The 21307-nt window shown below is 42.7% G+C and overlaps 1 pseudogene across 1 annotated transcript in view; it reads right to left on the bottom strand.

Moving 5' to 3' along the window:
* LOC144800450 (vitamin D3 hydroxylase-associated protein-like) overlaps positions 1-21307 on the bottom strand; it is a 370773-nt pseudogene that overhangs the window by 158902 nt on the left and 190564 nt on the right. Inside the window, exon 9 of the transcript XR_013604355.1 lies at positions 2032-2129. The product of XR_013604355.1 is annotated as a vitamin D3 hydroxylase-associated protein-like (transcript). The remainder of the gene's footprint in view (positions 1-2031; positions 2130-21307) is intronic.

Here is a 21307-nt window from a genome sequence, read left to right as displayed (position 1 = left end):
AATATGCTTTTATTATTCTTGTACTCATATCAGCTTACTTGTTTGCATTATTTTTACCTTCTCCTTGTATACTGCTGGTATGTTTATATCCTGTTTCATATCAATAAAGCTTTTCAAACATGAGTAATAGCATACTGATATAGTAATGCAATTTGCCCAGCAGGTCATTTTTGTGGGCATCATTTGATAATCAGATCCCGGCTCTTAGAAAACATGCAAATTAAAATGTGCTGACCCTCTATATTCCAGAAAAGAGGGATGAGCTCCGAGCTTGAAGTCCCACAACACTAGCTCACAGATGCCTTTTAGCCACAGCCCATAGTGTTTCTCTACAGTCACCTCCACCTTGAAAGGTCAGGAGCATTTTGCAGAAGATCAGTTGCTATTAGATAAAGACAGACGAAAAGTTGCTATTAGATAACGACCCAGAGACTGCAATGAGATGGAAGATAGCTCCACTCCTTTAGCCTCACTGTTACTTCAGCACTTTAACCACATAGTATGATAGCAGCTGCATAGGTCATGATGGAGAACAACAAGGTGCAAAGGAATACGAGGGGCACTACTTAGGAATATCCTAATCTACTGCTTCTTTAATGTGAATTTTGCATCAACTGGAATAGAGGACAAGTCATTTTTTAGGTAAATGTCAAACTGTAGATAATCCAGGTTGAGTAATTGTATCAAGCTTGATGTTTTTTCTCCCAGCCTGATTAAATGTTACCTCGTCACACTTGCACTTTATATTTGGTATTACAGAAGATGCAGAATAAGATAAGAGGCATCATTGTGATACTAGAGAGTGGTGCAACACTGCTGTCCAGCAGGGATTTTTATGCCATCCTGTACTATTAGCACTTCTTGCACTATCACATTTGCGCTATATATTGAGTTTTAATGGACACCTCATTGCGCGATAAAATGCCTAAAGCACATCTTACTGGATGGGGAGGGTGGACGAAATGTTGTTTTGATGTCTTTCCCCACATTTAGTGACATTTTTGCAAAAATTGCACTTTATATTTCGTATAAGAGGCAGTTTAAGACTATAGGAAACCAAGTGGAACAAGAGGGGATGAGGTGTCGCTGCAGCTTGGAAATGGTCCATCTTTGGCTTGTTTCTCATTTATGCTACCCATGCACTGCTATCATGCACTACTATCATTCCCTGTGCTTCCACTAGTGCACTTTACAATGGGTTCTCTCTAAGCAGAGGCACTGCAAGAAAGGTAGGGATGCAAATGAATAAGATAATGCAGGCTTATTCTGCTTTCCTGATCAAGGGTGTTTTGTAATTGTTTGTGAACTATTTGTCATTTGTGATGTGTAATCTATGGTTTTAAATAAACATGATGTTATTGATCTCAGATGGTGGTAGTTTCAAGGCTGGAGGTGTGGTGCCAGAATATCATTGTCAAAATATTATCTGACATCCATATGTTCTAAATATTGTCAGCACAAATATTTCCCCGTTTGAGCTATTAATAGACACAACTTTTATACAAGGTGATATAAATGTTTATGGTATTTTGACCTAAAACTAGCTCTGGGCTGTGGTGGAAGGAGGTCATTGTGGCTTCCATCCATCCATCCTGCATTCCTTGCTACTAACCTTCAGGTTTCCTGACTTGCTGCTCCTCCTAGGCACCTGTGCCAACATGAGGAGTCAAATTCTAAAAGCATTGTGTTTGAATAGAAGGCATGGTATGCTCATTCCCTCTTACTCAGGTGACAAATGTTCTCCACCCGTCTTATAATGGATGCCTGTCTGGGCCGTAACTGTTTCCCCATTTCAGATCACACAGCTCACGACTTAGGCACTCTTTCAATCCTCTGGCTTCTGACAAATACTAAGCCCCTCGAGTCAGATTTCATCCACTATTAAACATTTGTAATTCTGCAACGCGTCCTGTAAATACAGAAATTCTAGGTAGCTTCACAAACATGTCCTATATGGTACAATAAACATAGGCTTGTCACCACAGAAAGAGAATGTAAGCTAATGAAAGGCTTTATGTGCCACAGACTTACAATGCATCCAATAAACTACTGCCACCATCTGCAAACAGTCCTCTCGTGAAAATTTCAGTTGACATATAGTCAATTCGGGGAGGAGTGAACTGTATGAGCTGTAAGAGAAAGAAGAGTACTTAAAAATACAAGCATAAAAATAATAGGAATTGTAATTATAACAATTATAATATAATTATTGTAATAATTCTCTTTAAATGAGTAATAGTAATAAAAACAACATACACATAAGATTCTGAATTAATCATTTTGGGGGAATGACCTCACCAAATTAGTAATCAATAGTGGCACAAAGCAGTAGGCTTTTATCCCAAAGCAATGTGAGTCATGTATTTAAACAGTACCAAAACAATATTAAACTCAATAAACAAAACTGTAAAATAACCCAGTAACAAAGAGAATAATTTAAAAATGAAAACAGACTAGAACATCAAAGCTGAACAAGTGTATGAGGCGATATGATTTTCTGAAGGCAAAATGTGTTACTCATAGTTTGCAGAATGCGTTACGCAGAGCTTGGGGAGTTCCCAAAAACTCTGCTTCGCGCAGCGGAGCGGAGTTTTTTCCTTGCTTGCGTTCACCAACGTCACGTTGGAGAGCGCAAGCGAGGAAAATCCACTTCCCGGTGAGATTTTTCTTCGTTCCTGATCGCCAACATCAAGTTGGAAGCGAGCGTGGAAAATAAACCTCCCGGCAACATTTCTCAAAGTGGGGGGGAGGTCAGGTTTCTCATTGCGAGTGGTCGCGTATGCTCGCAACCGCTCACGTTGAGAAACTGCCCGCTCGCGTTGAGAAAGATACCGCTTGAGTAAAAATCTACTCGAGCGGAAGAAAAGGTAAGCCTGAGCTGTGCACGATGCTGTTCGAAATGATTGCAAAGTGTGGACAAGCATCTGGCACTGTGAAATCACCGCAAATGCCATTTTTCTACCGTACTCCGCCACTTGTGGAGCTCCACGTAGTGCGGCAGAATTGTTCTTGCACTTCGAGTAGCTCTACGCGAACTCCGCCCAGGGTTAGTATTGGGCCAAGTGTCACGATCATAGGCACATTTACCCTACTGCCCTCTTACACACTAGAAGAGGACAGAAAGGATTTTTCTGTAAAACATAGGGGCATATTACCAACAACAAGCGAAATTTATCGCTAAATGCGCTTAGCGACTTTTTTTATTGCTGCCTATCGCTGGATATTTTAGCGGAGAAAACATGCTATTAGCAACGTTTTTCTCGATTGCGCTAAAATATCCAGCGATAGCGGTGTAATGCGAGAATATCGCTGAGAATATACCGATATTCTCGCATTAGCGACAAAATGCTCTTAGCCATGTTATCCACCTCCCATTGGATAACATGGCTAAGAACTGGTCAGAGCAGGTGTTATTTTTTGGCGATAGCTGGAATATTTCCATCGCTGCGCCAGCCTTGTGAATAGGTGATAGCGACGTTTTCGACTGCTTTCAGTCGCTAACGGTTTGGGTACGCCCGCTTTGCATGTCATTAGCGATAAATATCGCTGACATGCAAAGCGGGTCCCAAACCGCTCGCTATGGCCTTCAAGCTGTCGCTAAGTGCTGTTAGCGACAGCTTGATAATTGGGCGATAGAATTATTGCCGCTTAGCAGCCGAAAACGGCCGCTAAACCGGCAAAAAGTGCCTATCGCCCCCCTTGATAATATGCCCCATAGTGTTACAGACGGAATAGGCAGAATGGCAGAAATATGTTAAGTAGGTTAAAAGGGGGCATTACATCATTTAACACATGTAAATACCAGCATACAGGTTGTGGCAAAGGCCGGTCTTTAAAATGGTAATTTAGTTTCAAACCGTAATTTGCTCTCATTTAGCTAAACAAAACCATAGTTCAAATCTTCACAGTGGCAGCAGAGCTCTGTGAAAATGAAACTGATGAGTCATCTTCCAAGGAGACATAATCGGTAATTCATTGCTGCTGCCACTTCTGGATATTTAAGCAGCTTTGAGACAAACATATCTTGCTTCCCAAACAGACAAGTTACAGAAGCCTGCTGCTGTTGTTCCTGATGTATTTTTGCTTCAAGAAGGTGAAAGCATTTCATTTTGTTTAACTGTTTTATCTGATAGGATGAAAGATTTATGTTCCTTGAACTCTAGAAGAAGCCAAGAAAGGCTGTAAACAACTGTTGTTTTCACAGAGCTAATTTACCTGTGAGACAAGTTGGCAAACATTTATTGTCTTATTTGGATTTTTTATTTTCTTTAAGCTTCATTTGTCAAAGATTAACCTTTTATTACAAATGAAAGTTTCGTTTGTTCCTGTTGCCACTCCTGTTATGCTAGTTTTGTGTTTTTTAAACTGTTACACATGGTTTTTTAAACTGAAAGTGATATGCATTTATTCGGACCTTACATTTGTCATTTATGTTTTAGGAACATTATTTAAAATGTATCCAAGAAACCCATGCTGAGCTACATGGGATATTCCAGATATTCAAATACAGTTACATTGTACACTTTGTACACATTGTACACTTACATTACACTTTCCTCTGAATATATATTCCGGTTATTATTATTTCTGTATATGTTACAACTTCAAAGGTGGTAGTCAGTGAAGTGTCCTGTATGAGCCACAATCAGAAGTGCATCAGAATCTGCCAGCATGTATTTTACTTTCCACTTAGTCCTTTTCTCCTGGGGTGTTGTTTAGTTCCTTTGTGTATTCTGAGTGAACTACAGGAGATTTGGGCAGGATAGAGGGATATTTACGTTTTTTCCATGATACTCCTGTAGAGGTGAATCAGGTGAGAACCGTGACACCCAGACAGTGAAAATATGGGCTAGATGTGGGCATGATGGCCATCTTGCTAGATTGGCTGGGGTTCGGAGGTTTGCCCACGCCAAAGTGGCTTGTCTTCAGCACACACAAAGTAACCTAACATAAGCAGTTAGTCACCCCACACTTCTTGTCTTGGGGCCTGACAGAGGAACAGATACAACATTCTGAAATCAGATATGGGGGTAGCACAGACCAAAAGCTGGGACCAGGTCTAAATATTGGACATCCTGAGCTACTGACTTCATCAGTACACTCTTGGACCTGTGGACTTTACAGAAGAAGGACTTCCTTGTCCCAGAGAGGACTGCCCTACTGCTTGAGGCCTGATTTGTTCCCCAGGGTTGCCCTACTGCTTGAGGCCTGATTTGTTCCCCAGGGTTGCCCTGCTGCTTGATGCCTGACGTGTTCCCCAGAGGACTGCCCTGCTGCTTGAGGCTTGCTTATTTCCCAGGGGACTGCCCTACTGCTACCAGAGGACTGCCCTGCTGCTTGAGGCCTGTCATGCTCTCTGAGAAGGAAGACTGGACCTGCTCTCATAATCTCAGGCTAACTTCAGTCACTTCAACGATCTGTTGATGACCTCCTGTTCTGAGCTACAGGGCACAACAATCTCCAGATGTCTCCCGGCAACTTCTCAGCCTCCCTGCTGCAGATGGACCTGCCTATATTTGCAATAGAACCTGCCTGTCCCCTGCTGGCTTCTGTAAGAGGTGTCTCCTCAGGTCTTAAGTCATTGGCTGGTATCAGTGTACACTCTTCTGCAAGAAATTGAAAAATCCTGAAGTTTGGCGCTCTCCGCGACTTTAAACGGGCCCATCAATGCTGAGACTCTACTGCCACAATGTCCTCCAACATAAAGTTCAGGTGAACCTGACTATTTGCGCTACAGTGACCACTAGTGGCAAATGGCAATGCAAGTTCTTTACTTCCTGCTACAGCAACAACAGCCCATCTGTAATGCTTGACCGGTTTTACCCGCTACAGTGATGACATCCCACGCTGCCTGGCCTGCTCTTCATGCCACATCGATGACTATCTGCTATGCTCTTCCTGCTCCTCACTGCTCCTCACTGCCTCCTCTACCCCAAACGTGCTAGACTTTGAGAAGGTAACTTTTTCAGCAGTACTGACCTGGTCCTTATGACCCACGCTTTATTGTGGTCAGCCTGAACTTGTGACCTTCCCCTGGTCTTGCACGACCAGATGCCCCAAGTGGCACTTTGTGATTTAGGCTCTATACTTACCTAAAACATTGAGATTTAATATCTCTGAATCTACTGATAGGATTGTTGTGCCTTTGGTGTAATTCTATTTAATAAAATGTATTCTATGTTTCTAAATTGGTTTTTGTGCCGTGTTTTCACTTTATTACAGTTAGTGTGCTGCATACATACTTTACACATTACCTCCAAGTTAAGCCTGGCTACTTTTATGCCAAGATATCAGAGGGTTAAACATAGGCTAATTTTGTGACTTTTGTAGAACGCCCAAACAAGGATTGTGGCTGTTGTTTGAGTAGAGTCTTCACCCCCTTCAACCAATAACCCAATTTCTTGCACTTTCCATTACTTGACATCCATCACTTCAACCTACACCATGACCACGACTGGCATTATTGAAACATGCTATTGTTGTAATTTCCTATTTATATATATACATCCTTCTTAGTCTTTAGCTATATTTAATGTAATTGGTATCTCTCCACTGTGCCCCACCTTTTACTCAAGTTCCTTGTCTCATAGAACCCCTGGGAGTGCAGGTTAGAATGTTCACGTGGGAGTGAGGCTGAGGACTGGAAGTACCGTGTATGTTTGTTATTGGGAACATCTAGTCATGTACAATACATCTTCTTACCTTTTACGAGTCCTGAATTGCTTTGGATGACATTACTTCAGGTGTTAGTTGAGCTTTTTATGTTGGTAAATTTCCTTTACTTCAAAATTATTCATGTAGCGGAGACAATGTTAATATAGTTTAATATTTAACATTTGGAAATAGCCTACAAGTCCACAATAATGCAATTATGGTCTTAATGATGCTTTTTTCTAGAAATGGCCTCTTAGACTAGGAAAGAGTGCCCCTGCTGCCAAACTATACAATTTGTGGTCATTACCCTATATCAGATTGGCCTTCATCTCTTGATCTAGTGGATCCAAATCTGAACTTCACAGCACAAGGACAGTATACAAAATTCCTCTTCCCACTGTCAGAGATGGCCCCTTCCCATGGTTTTCATTCTTCACTCTAATTAACCAGGGACAAGCAGGCTTATGGCCTAACCACATTTAATAACTGAAAAATGTATCCTGGTAATAGTGGTAGAGGTTAAGAGTCTAAATACTTTGCAACTCAAAAACAAAACAGCAGTACATCAATATCGGCTGGCTACAAATGAGTGAAATGCATTGTAGATATCTAGGATTTGTGGAAAGTTAAGAGAGGTCATTAGTCATCAAATTCTATCAAGAAATGGTGTCACTTGGGGCATGAAATAGGTGCAGTCTGATGTATTCTACCTCTGCAATTATGAAGCAGAGTCATCCTTTATTTCCTCTCTTTATGACCTACATGTTCCAGACCACAGAAAGATGGTTCAAACAGACCTTTAAATTGGCAGATTTTATAAGATACTGTAGTGTGTTTATATAGGGACCTGTATCGATACTCCAATTTCTGACCCTTGTCCGGTTATAAATCACTAATATCCATACAACGGCACAGAAACCCGTTTCATAAATCAGTCATAGCGCATGCTGTCACATTGAGCAAGCACTATTCCTCCAGCCCCCTAGAAAGCACACCGAGTTCTCTAAACAAACCAAGCCTCCAGCAAACCTGGGAAATACCCGCTGCTATTGTTTTGATTTAGTTCGAGAACTCCTGCAAAGAATGTAAGAACGACCAGTTCTTAATTGACGTCTGTTAGAAACGGGATCTCTGGCTGGCTAAGGCTTGCGCCAACGTCAGTCAGAGACCACCACTTCCACGTCGGGGCAAGGGAGTCACACACCTTGATAACCCCTGCTCACCCTCTAGGTAACGTGACGCGAGCAGCCAGGCTAAACTTGGAGGCTATGTAGGTTAAGTGTTTGCGCGCGCACCCAGCAACAACTCCCAAAGCCCACCACAAAGGAAACTCCACACAAGGTTATATAAAAATAGCCTTTGTATTATAATAAACATACATTAGATAAAACACACATATTGTTACACTGTGCCAAAAGGCACGGGCAGAATTTACAAGGGATATGTACAAGACAGGGCCACATGGGCCACTGTCAGGAATCATCACTTTTTAGGAATAGTAATTAGCACATAGAACACTTTTAGAACAAGTTAGAAAGTGTAGCACAAATTAGCACACAACTAGTAATTACTGGTATAGGGTAAGTACCTCCTACACAACCCTAACCACCTTAGGAATATTGCGCAGGGAACCAAAACCTCACTAGCAACACCTGTACTAGGAGAAAAACAACCACCTAAGAATCACCATCATTTAGGCACATTACACATGATGCATTAACATTCAGCGGTGTAGGGAAATAAAACACATGATGTATCAACATTCAGCGGTGTAGGGAAATAAAACACATGATGTATCAACATTCAGCGGTGTAGGGAAATAAAACACATGATGTATCAAAACACATTCAGCGGTGTAGAAACCAGCAATTGCGCAAAACCCATATGAGCCACAACCTGTGGCAGTCCCTAGGCCAACTGGCCTCTCTAGGGCTAGGACGCCCTGTGTCCAAAGTCAGGGCCTAAACGTAGCAGTTGCCCACAAAGTGCTGCGGCAATTGATGGGGCCAGCCTGGGAGCCTTGTGGGCTCAAGAACAACAGGATGGCACTCCAGAGCCACTCTGGGGCTCTAAAACAAATATGGGCTGGGGGCCTCGCAGGGTTCAACGAAGGAAATGCCCCCTAGAGCCTCTCTGGGCTCTCAAAACACATCTGGCGCCTTCTTGAGCCTCTCTGGGCTCTCAGAAATAAATGTGCCCCCAAGAGCCTTTCTGGGCTCGAGCACAAAAATGCGGCCTTCGTTGGAGTCCCTCCTGGACTCATAAACACAGGAATGCCGCCGCGAGCCTTGCAGCTTGTAAGTACAAATGCCCCCGGAGCGTTGGAGCGGCCCCCTGCCAACTGGAGCCGCTCTTGAGAGCAAACAGAAACTGCCCTCAGAGCCTCGCAGGGGCTCTAAAACAAATATGCGGCCCGAGCCTCTCCGGGCTCAAAGAAGGAATGCCCCCGGGGCCCCACTCACCGGCTTCCTCCTGGCGGGCGGGGCTCTCCTCCTCACACGGGAGCCTCGCTCCCTTCAGCACTTCTCCGGCGGTCGCTCTGGGGCCGCGGCGGGGCTCCTCTCGCTCTCCAGGGCTCTCCTGCCCTGGGGGACCTCGCGCCCAGCCTCACTCACTTCTCTGCGGGGCCGGCCGGTTTCCTGGGTGAGCGCGGGGAAGCCCTCGGGGCTTGGCCAATCCCTGCGTCGCCCAAGGATGATGCAAGGTAATCCCAGCGCCGGGGGACCAATCACTGCGCGGCGATTCTTCCCTGGGGCCGCCAATGGCAGCGCGGTCCTGGGGACAGGCCCCCTGACTCCGGGACGTGCTCGGGAATGGCGGCACGTAGCTCCTCAACAAAGTACGAGGCTGGCACACGGCAGAACGCGGCGTGGGCAGCCGTGCCAGGAAACTAAAGCGCTCCCAGGCGCTCTAGGCAGATAAAGCGCTCCCCAAGCGCTGTAAGCAAAATACAGCGCTCTCAAGCGCTAGAGGGGAAATACAGCGCCTTCCAAGCGCTATGGCAGAATCAAGCGCTCCCAAGCGCTAGGAGGGGTCAAGAGGGTCCAGAGAAAGCGCTCCCCAGCGCTACTTGCAAGGTCCAGACCCAGCAAAGTTCTTTTTGGTAGGCAGGGGGGCAAGGCTGGGCCCAGAGCCAGCTCACTGGGTCTCCAAGCAGGGAGACACTCCAAGTGGCGGTCCTCTGGCCCAGCAGCAGCAGCAGCCCCCTCAGGATCCTGGAAGAGAACCAAATTCATGGGGACACAGCCCCATTTTTATACAGCTAAATCATTTGTTTGGAGGTGCAGGGTGGGGGGAAAACCAGTCGCAGCTGGTTTGGGAGTACCCTGGATGTCCCAACCACCCCTTTCTTTCACTGGGGAGGCTAGGGTCGTTAGACACACCACAGGAGGGCGGAGTCAGCATTGTGTGGGGAAAACCCAGCCCATCCAGGACACAGGTACACTCCTCCCACACATCACTCATGCTAATCCCACACTCACCACCGGGCAGACCCATCCAGACTTCCTGGAGCCTGGCATGCCAGCCAGCTCCAGCCAATCACGCTCCAGCACCCTCACTGCACACATATCTCAACGTCTGGAAGTGGCACTTCCCAACCAGACACATACATGCAGCATACACCATCTCGCAGCATTCACTCTCACGAGTTCACACATACCAAACTCGAGCCTGCACTCCCCACACATCAGGAACTAACATGGACACACACATTCCCCATGCATTCCTATGGGAGGGCAGGCCAGCCATACTACACGCACGCACTTTTACTCTGGGACACAGGGAAAAAGTGCACCAAGCCAGAAATCACGAACGCCATCAAAAGCAAAAAGTTCAGGGGTGAACCAGCCACAAAGGCCCGGGTCCAACACAGTCTTATGGTAGAAAGCGAGAATGATGGGACCCCCTCAAAAAGGTAAGTTAGGGCCAAGGAACAGAGGGGAGAAAAAATAGCAATAAGAGAAATGTTCCCCCAACGGCCACAGTTATTCAAAATATGTATATATCATATGTCTCATATAAATAGTGACGAATATACAACAACCACATTTTTTTCGTTTTTTTCAAAAAATATACATCATTTATTTTTTTATATTATTCTTTTGAGTATTAGCATTGCTCTCACGAATACATTATATAATTCATTATTAGAAAATACAAGAAAGCACTAAATCACAAAATCCATATATCAAGAAAATTAACACGATTCATACAAAAAGGAGAAAACCAATGTTACAATAACATTACACAAGGGAAATAAATCTGAAACAAGAAAATATATATATAAAAAAGAAAAACAATTCATATGTCCCTAAAGGTTCTCACCCAAATAAACAACAGGCACACTCATGCATACACATTCACATGTACTACAAATGTAAAAAGGAAACTGGGTACTAGTGAACAGGGAGTGCGGGTCTCACATTTCTTTTTGAGACCGCTCTAGTGACAGGGGGCTCCCTGTTCACTAGTACCCAGTTTCCTTTTTACTATTTATATGAGACATATGATATATACATATTTTGAATAACTGTGGCCGTTGAGGGAACATTTCTCTTATTGCCAACACAGTCTTATGTCCATCCTTACGTCAAACCCGGCACCTCTCAGGTATAAATATACCAACACTGCCCTAAGTAACGACACAGTGGTGATGAGCTTGGAGCAGCGACTACTTGCCGGAGAGCCCAGCTGATGCGAGAGCCCACGGACGCTGCCCCTCCCTTTTTGATGCGCTGAGGAAAGACGCTGTCTTTTCTCTTGCCGAGAAATCCAGCCTCCAGCGTTTCCAGCCCACCTTCGCAGGTGACTGGGATACCGAGTCCTGAGAAAGAGATACCAGCCCTCTTGCCTTCTAAATCCCAGGTACTGAACTGACTAACCCTTTACAGAGAATTCTTGAGTCAGACTCTTGGCAAACCAAACTTAACTTAAACTGCTACTTACTCCTTCCCATGTATTAGGCTTAGGTCAGGTACACCGGGGTAGGCGTAGTTAGAAGCACCAGTTGAGTACGATTAGTCAATGTATATATGTATGTATATCTTTTATCCATTTTAAAGTAACATATGGCTAAGAAACCATATCGATGCTTTTACAGTATTATTTTATACTCCTACTTTTACTGTATGCATTTTACTTAACTATAAGTATTACAATTGTAGCGATTCATTTCTCTTGTATGAGAAAAGAGACTGATCAATAAATAACACCTTTTATTGAAAACGCCCGTCTCTCCTTTTCTCTGCAAATCTGATGAAACTAAGTATGCACGCATTGACTGAGTAAAATAGCTGTCTTTTGTTTTCACACGACTCAAGAGATATACTCTTGATAAGGGAGAGCAAAGTTGTCATGTTCTATGGTTGTCAGAAACTAAATCCCTTCTCGTCTATCCAGGGAGGTTAAACTCCTCCTCGCTTATTCGAGAACGTTTCTAGTGAACTCTGAGCTAGCTGGCACACAAAACTTAAGTCTAATATCATCAGTAAAAGACCTAGTTAACCTCAGTCCTACGTCTACACTACTGAAGATATTATTCCAATGCGCAGAGCCTATTGGGAATATAGGAACTACACTATATGGCGCCCAACGTTTGGTAAGGCGATAAAACTAACGCAAGACATTAGAGTAACTCAGTCGTGCTTTTTCACTCAGACCCTTTCTCTCACAAATACTCCAAAGATGTCTGGCGTGGGTCAAAGGTTAAAAATCCGCCCATCCTTAGTAGGAGGAGACTCCTATGTATGGTTTTTTGTTTATACAACGTTGAAGGATACAGTGTTCCAAAATATTGTGCACCTAATCTTTGTTTCCTTGAAAACTTGATCTGCAACAAAAAAATGAATAGAATACCTCTGTCTCCCGTCCATGGCGGTAATACCAGATGTGCTAAAACAGATTCAAAATGAATACGGTCCAGAACCTGCTTTAACTCTGGGTATGAAATTACTGAAAGACTTCAAGCAGGTCTCAGCTTTATTGTTATCCAACATAAAAGGAGAAGCAGCATCTGTGGCGATCCGCCAGAAGGTGAAAGAAACAGATATAGCAGAACAACCATTTGAACTTGCCAGAATCATAGAAAAATCCTATGAAGAACTAGGAAGAGATAGTTTGGGTGGGAAACCAGTGAAACCCCAACTAACTGAAAATCCTGAAAAGGTATTTATTAAACATAATCTAACTACTCCAAAAAAGAGCTGGGATGGAAATAAACAATCCACTCCCAAAGAAAAAAGATTCCAGTCCAGAGGAAGGTCTCCTCGGCGGAGAGAAAGATCTCCGGACCAAGGACACAAGTCTCCCCAGAGGGAGCCCTCTGAGAAAAAGTACAACCTTAGAAATAGGGATAATTTGAAGAAACCTGATAGATATCAAGATATTGATACACGTCCATCTCGATCTTTTCAGACTTCCTCGCAGAAATCGGAAAGAAGAGGACGGTCAGAACAAAGGGAAGAGCACTTCAAGTCCAAAGACAAGGAACCTGCTCATCAAAATAAAAAGTTACAATTTCCAAAGAAGAAGGTAGCCAGTATTAAAGTAATCAAACATGCAGAGGATCCTGAGGACACAGCTGAAAAACGGAGAGTGGGCTCAGACAATGCTAGACAGCGCAGCAGAAGTGAGCATAGCTCGCAAGATCCTGATGAATCATCTGGAGACAGTGGACACGAATGAATACATTCAGGTGGAAACTGCAGACACCAGAGTTAGCAAACCTCATAAAATATACGAAATAACATTACGTATAGAGGGAGATAAGACTAGGAAAATAAGGGGTCTATTTTGGGATAATCTCTCCAAAGGCTATGCCAATCTTTTAGCTGAAAAAGACTGGCCACCGGAGTTTGTCAGGGAGTGCCCTCATGGCGAAGAAATGATTATGCCTGCCTTCTCAAATCACATTCCAATTCATAAAAAATATACACTTGCAAAGAAAGTGGGCAATAGCCCAAGCTCCTGCGTTATATAAAAACCATGTGGGATGGGATGAGGACACTTTTCCTCGCAAAATCCAGTTAAAATCACAACCAACTGCACAGAGGCAGTACCCAATTAAGCAAGAAGCTAAAAAACAAGTCAGGGAGATCTTAGATCAACTTGAATACCAGGGGGTGATTGAAACATGCACCTCACAAATGAACAATCCTTTGTTTCCTGTCTCCAAACCAGATGATTCATATCGTCTAGTTTTGGACTACAGACACCTTAACTCATGTTGCAAAACCTTTGCAGTACAAAACTCACACAGTGCAGCACTATTGAATAGCATAGTGCGCAAAAAATACAAAACAACATTAGACATCTCTAATGGATTCTTTTGTCAAAATATAGCACCTTAAAGCAGATATTTGACCGCTTTCTCAACAAATGGCTCGCAGAAAAATTTCTGTTGTTTGCCACAGGGGTTCAAGAACAGCCCAGGATTATTCTCAGCGAGAGTAACAGAGTTATTACAACTGTATGATGATGAGGCATTATCTTATGTCGATGACATCTATTTAACAGATGATGACTTGGATACTCACTTGAAAAGAGTGAACACCATAATACTTGGGTTCGCAGCAGAGGGTTACAAATTCAACTTCAAGAAGTCAAGAATTGCCCATCTGACTGTCCTGTTTTTAGGATATGAATTATCAAGTGAAGGCAAAAGCCTGGCTGACAATTTCTTAGAGAAATGCGCTGTAATCCAAGCACCAAGAACGCTGAAAAACTTACAATCAATTCTAGGTTTCCTGAATTTCGGTAGAACTTACATTCTAAATTATGCAGAGAGAATTAAACCTCTCTATGACCTAATAAAACCAGATTTTAAAACAATCAATTGGACTCAAAAACACACAGAAATTTTGAGATCATTGCAAACAGACATGTTAACTAAAACAAAATTGCAAACACGTGATAACACACGCAACCTTGTGATTTGGGTCATCCCAGGAAGATGCGGATTCACATATCTAACCTCTAATGAGGGAGAAACGGTACCAATAGCATACAAATCACATTTGTACACAAAAGCTGAAATAAAATTTAGCCCAACGGAAAAAATTCTCACCGCGGTACAGACTGCTGTAGCGAAAGAAAGATCGCTAGCACAAGGTAAACGAATAATCATCGTTACACCAATACCAGCCCTAGAGGCGGTAACAAAGGCAAGCATTCCAAATGCTAAAGCATTACATCCGAGATGGATACAGTGGGTTAATTCTCTTGCTGCAACAGACGTGGTATACGAATTTGATCCTAATTTAAAAACACAAGAATTTCTCCAATATGAATTTGAATGTCCTCTGCCGACCGAAATCCTGCCTCTAGAACACTACGGCTGTATAATATATACAGACGGATCAGCACAGCCCGCAGTTGGGGGTAAACAAGCTTACAGTGCTGCGTGCGCGATCGTTAAAGGTCACTGGCATGGAGGAAAATTTAGACCACTGGTCACTAAAACACAATCTCTAGGAGATTGTACAGCTCAGCGAGCAGAACTACTAGCATTTAAGATGGCGCTTGAAAATACCGATCGTGAATTCCCCACACTCATAGCGTGCGATTCATATTATTGCGTGCAGTCTTATAATGAATACTTGCAGATCTGGGTTGAGAACGGTTTCAAAGACGCAAAAGGTGGCACAATCAAGCACAAAACGCTTTGGGAACAAGTAGTTCTTTTACAAAAGGAACTACAAAAGACTCACGTGATACATACACTAAGTCATCAACGTGATGGCGTTCACTTTGCAGGGAATTCATTGGCTGATGAAGCAGCGAAGGCAGCTGTCCAAACGGCTTCCGTAGCCACTATCACCCGGTCAAAAACAAAAATAGATAGCGATATATTACAAGCTGTCAGCGCTACAATAAAAGATGCGATAGAAACACTCCCGAAAGGCTTTCCAGTAAAGTACTCATACATTACTGATGCGAATAACGTTCCATTTGCTCGAATCCCTGGAGTGGGGGATAGGGCAATTCCAAACATGGAATATAGGTTAGGACTCATTATAGCGGCACACGAAGGGCTCGCTTCTGTACATGCTGGTGTTTCAGCCACAGTATCGCTATTAAAACAGAGATACTGGTGGCCACACATGAGAAGACAAACTAGGAACTATGTTCTAGAATGCGAAATATGCCAAAGGATGAAGGTATCAACCGTGAAACGACCAGCACAGACGCCCCTTCTAATCTCAGATAAACCATTAGCATGTGTTTACCTGGACCACTGCGGTCCCTTACAAAGGGATGGCAATTATAAATATATCATGGTCGCAGTGGATTCATGTACGAGATTTATTTGGATGTGGCCCCAACGCTCGGCTGACGCCAGAACTGTTATAAACGATTTGCGAGTCTTTATCGGGACATACGCAATTGGCATGCTACATTCTGACCAGGGTCCTGCTTTTAGCTCTCGAGCTTATAAGGAGGCCATGACCAGTATGGGCATTGCATTGCGGTACTCTTGTCCCTTTCATCCTGAGGGAAACGGAATTGTGGAAAGAAAAAACCGTGACATAAAGCAATCTATAACGGCAAAGGTATTAGGTTCGGGAGCTGGGAGGGTCAAACATTTAATAAGTGTCCAACGTAGTCTTAATAATCTGCCAAGAAATTCTCTGAGAGGTCTCAGTCCGTACGAACTATTGTTTGGGACTAGAATGTTAATCCAGGACCTCGATAGTCAAACTTCAGTGGTTAAAGAAAAATGCTTTGATATCAAAGATCGTTTGGCTATTTTACAGGACTTAAATGAAACAAGAAAAGACCTGAGCAACATAAAGTTGAAACAACAGCCAACAGCCACTGAAGAAAAACCACCTGTCCCAGCAAGGCCTGTCTGGATTCCAAAAATCGGGGATCTGGTCAGAGAGAAGATCGCGGTAAAGAAGGAATTTGGGCCTTCTTACAGAAAAACCACCTGTCTTAGCTATCAACGGAACAAGATCAGTTGTACTACCGCCCCTTGCTGGTAAAAAGGAGAACCGAGTTGTATCCATCGACCTGGTTAAACCACAATCATGTGGCCGATAATAAGTAGTAGGCCAAGTGGACTGCCAAGAAACAGCAGAACACCAAAGTTTGCTACAAACAGAGAGGTTCAAACTGAGAGACTAATCACATTTGCTAAACCTACAGTGAATCAACAAGGACTATGCAACAAAGCCATGGAACTTAAACCTCTTGAAACCCAAATCCAAATCTTACATCAAGAAACACCAGTCTACAATGATGTAACCACAGACTATGCTAATGAAACAAAGCAAATTCCAAAAACAAAAAGAAATCCAGAAGCAATTGAAACAATTGACAGAACTGCATCAGGCTATTTCATCAACTTCGATGACTTTTCTGAGGATCCGAGCGAACCTGAGGAACTGCCGACACCATCAAAGACTTTTAAAGACAAAGCAAAAGAACTCTTTCATCAACTACAAGAAACCTATCTGATTTCTCCATGGATTGAATTTTGGGTGGCACAAGGTGTATTTGTCCTCATACTTTGGCTCATCCTGGTACTATACTTGGGTCATTTCATTGAGGGAAAATATGTTACAATGGACACAGCAAGTCAGAAAATCAACTTGGTCCTGAAACCACACAAGTCTTCACACATCGAGAAAAGAGAACTTTCTTCAGTAAACTTCACAGCCAATCCTATACCCGGTGGGGTAGCATGGGACAAAACTGATTACGAAATCTATGGCCCTGTCGAGCTCCTGAAGTATCCTCACCAATTCAAGATTTCATTAAGTGACTTTGTAAAATCAAGCACATTCGCTGATGATTGGGACTTTGAAAGTATTAATGATATGATGTCAGATCTAGTGATGTCAGCTAAATTTACAGAACATGATTATTTACAGGGTTCATCTAATTATGACCAGATGTACTGTTACAACCACTATGGTAACCATTATTTGCATAAATCTGCTCAACCTAGAAATGTTTTTAATTTTAACCAATGGGAACATTGTGCAACTCCACCTAAAGGCAGTTCAAAAACATTTTTTGAAAAATTTCCATATTTCTCAGGGTTTAACACAAGCAATGCAGAAACGTTTTATTTCAAACTGTTAAATAAGACAGGAATGGAAACCATGCTTACAAATACAAAATTAATCTATTCAGAATCGTTTTTTGACAAAATGAATACATTCGGTTTTGATTTCTGGAACAATAACATTGAAACGAAAACAATCTGCGGTACAAGAGATTGGCAGGTCAAAGGTATAGAATCATTGTTTAGAGCCTGCATGATCCCAGAACAAATAATATTCTTGAATGATACAATTCAACAAACAACCTGTTTTGGCCTAGCCAAAATTAAAGACTTAAACAAACCGTCTATTCCAAAACCAACACCTGACAGTATTAACACTACAGATGATGAGATAGATGTATCCCATATTTTAAACCAAAACAGAACACATCCTGATTGGAAAAAATGGTTGATCTGGCCCACAGACACGAATAACTGTCAAGATAGATTCCTGAACAAAAAACAGGGGTTCACAATAACCAGGCCAGACCCTAGATACTCCCAGAGACAACATCCAGGGATTGTAACTACATACAGTGTGGGGAAACTCTACCTCGAATGGCTACGAACATCCACACTGGCAGAAATTAAGCAACACTTGACTTTACTTAAAGAAGGTGCTGACTTGCGTGATTTCATTATGGGACCACGCAAACAGCGTCAAAAACGTTTCATAGCGGCCTCTATATATGCAGCTTACAACGAAGCTTGGAAAGTAATTCAAATTGAAACAGCAGAGAAAATACGGGAAATTGACCGTGTTAATTTGGAAAAATCACTTTCTGTTGTGGACAATGGGTTAATGACTCTGTCTTCCAGAATATATTCACTGGACAGTATTGTATCATCTGCAATCGATATAATAGAGCAAGACTTACTGATGTTACAACACGGTCAGTCCCAATTGCGTTCTATTGTACAGCTTGGCTGGACGTTACAAAATCTGCGTTCAGGCTACTTGCCTTGGCGTTTAATCAACACAACGTCATTATTCACTATCTTTAACCTTACTGATACACAAATCAGCTTGGCACAAAAGGGTGCAGAGTATACAATTCTGAGCATTGAAAAACTTGAGAGATTACCATTGACAATGTCAGAACGACCTGTCATTGAATGGATAATACATGGAATCATAACTATTCCGATAACGACTTTCCAATTTCGATACTGCCAGAAATATATACAGGCAGGCCAGTATGAAAGGTTGGGTAAAGGATACATTAAGTCAACATGGAACTTACCTTATACATACACATGTTATAGTAATACAGGACAGAGTGTATTTCTTAGTGGTAACAATTGTGAAAAATCACTAAGTGGTATAAGTTTACATGGGGCCTGTGAGGGGACTTCAAATAACCTTTCATGTCACCAACTCGGCACACCTGCAACAAAAATAGAACCATTCTTTAGAAGACTTTCTAACGGGAGTTACATTCTAATTGTAGATCACAGATGTTGTGGCTTGCTGCCAGGAAAACCTTATCTAGTAAGCGTGAGTTCCATGGTCACTTGCTGTGAGCGAGTATTGTATCCGAATGACACTCCAGACAGGGAGGGAAAAATTTGGCCCAGTTTGAATATCTCTTCTATTCAAATTGATACTTTAAGCAGAATGAAGACTGTGCTCCTACAGACGCCAGTTCACTTGACGTCATCAAAAGAAACGTATGATCTCCAAGTTGCAAGGACAACGGAAGAGATACATGCATTGTTATCGACAAATTGCCCCCTACACTTCGCAGAAATGCTAAGCGAAATCTTAAACATTTCGGATACGAATGGTATCGCGAGTGTATTTAAGACCGTTTTTTTGGGACTGTTAACCCCATTCAAAGCAGTCCTGGGTATATTTCCCAATTTCGTCCATTCTATCTTTAGCGGACTTCCACTCCTATTGGGACTCGTAGCAGGCATCTTATTTTTGCTACTCCAGCTTCATTATGGCAAGCCATGTAACAGACAAGACTCCAGCAACAATGGAAGAAACGATCCTAGCTATACGCTATCGGGACCGCATAACTAAAGTCCTTGGTTTAGCCCGGCTAAGAGATCTGAATATGACCTGGTTTCTTTCGTTCAGACCCATATGGCAGAATTGTGTCTTACCTGTATTGAGATGCATGCTATGCGGCGAGGAATGCGTGTTGGACACATGTCTTACACTACAATCAGAAGTACCATTGGATGCAGATACTTTGTTGGGTCCAGTAAAGGCTCATGCATTGTGCTGTCCCCAGCGGCTACCTATCCTGATGACGGCATTCGTGGAGACTTCACCACTACGATTGAAGGGTAGTGAAGTACAAGATGAGAGCAGCATCAACCAGGTACGGCCTTCTGTTAGCAATGCTGATCAGAACATCACTGAAAGCGAACATGCACACGACTGCATGGTAGCGACATTTTCCAACTTGGTCGAACTTTCACCTGAAGCGGTAAACTGTTTTTTTTAAAATCTGTCTGAAATTATGTTTTCACCGGAACAGAGAGAGTGACTATAAGTAAACGTGGAACTCTGAATTTGGCCTTCAGTTTTAAAAACAAAGCAACTGAAAATCTTTTTTCCTTCTTCACTGAAAACTAAAACTTTTTTTTCCAAACCCAAAATATTTACCTTTTTGGCACTTATCTTCTGCTTTAAGTAAAACTATTCCTAAAGAACAGAGCTTCTATTTTTAGGAACTCTAGAGACAATAATTTACCTCAGCCTCTAGCACATTTACGAGTAAATGTATTTATATATGATGAAGTGGTCTCACACTTTTTCTTCTGTATTAAGAGCCATTTCATGTGTTATTTTCGCAAATCATTCATGCTGAGATAAATTGTGCATCCTTTTTTGAATGATTACACTGCTTGAATGCATACAGTACCTATACTCATTTTCGTGTATTTCGAATATGCCTATTTTTAAATGCAAAAAATGTTTTTTGGGGTGGTTCGGTATACACATGCACTTTTAGTTATGTTTACTATTGATTAGGTTAGTAAATATGGACATGAATTCGTGGAGTGGGTGTAGTGTGTTTATATAGGGACCTGTATCGATACTCCAATTTCTGACCCTTGTCCGGTTATAAATCACTTATATCCATACAACGGCACAGAAACCCGTTTCATAAATCAGTCATAGCGCATGCTGTCACATTAAGCAAGCACTATTCCTCCAGCCCCCTAGAAAGCACACCGAGTTCTCTAAACAAACCAAGCCTCCAGCAAACCTGGGAAATCCCTGCTGCTATTGTTTTGATTTCGTTCGAGAACTCCTGCAAAGAATGTAAGAACGACCAGTTCTTAATTGACGTCTTATGTCCATCCTTACGTCAAACCCGGCACCTCTCAGGTATAAATATACCAACACTGCCCTAAGTAACGACACGGTGGTGATGAGCTTGGAGCAGCGACTACTTGCCGGAGAGCCCAGCTGATGCGAGAGCCCACGGACGCTGCCCCTCCCTTTTTTACGCGCTGAGGAAAGACGCTGTCTTTTCTCTTGCCGAGAAATCCAGCCTCCAGCGTTTCCAGCCCACCTTCGCGGGTGACTGGGATACCGAGTCCTGAGAAAGAGATACCAGCCCTCTTGCCTTCTAAATC

This window comes from Lissotriton helveticus, chromosome 1_2, assembly GCF_964261635.1.
Source record: "Lissotriton helveticus chromosome 1_2, aLisHel1.1, whole genome shotgun sequence".
Lineage (NCBI taxonomy): Eukaryota > Metazoa > Chordata > Amphibia > Caudata > Salamandridae > Lissotriton > Lissotriton helveticus.
Note: the sequence above shows the minus strand (reverse complement) of the source record. Positions and strands in the feature narration are given on the sequence as shown.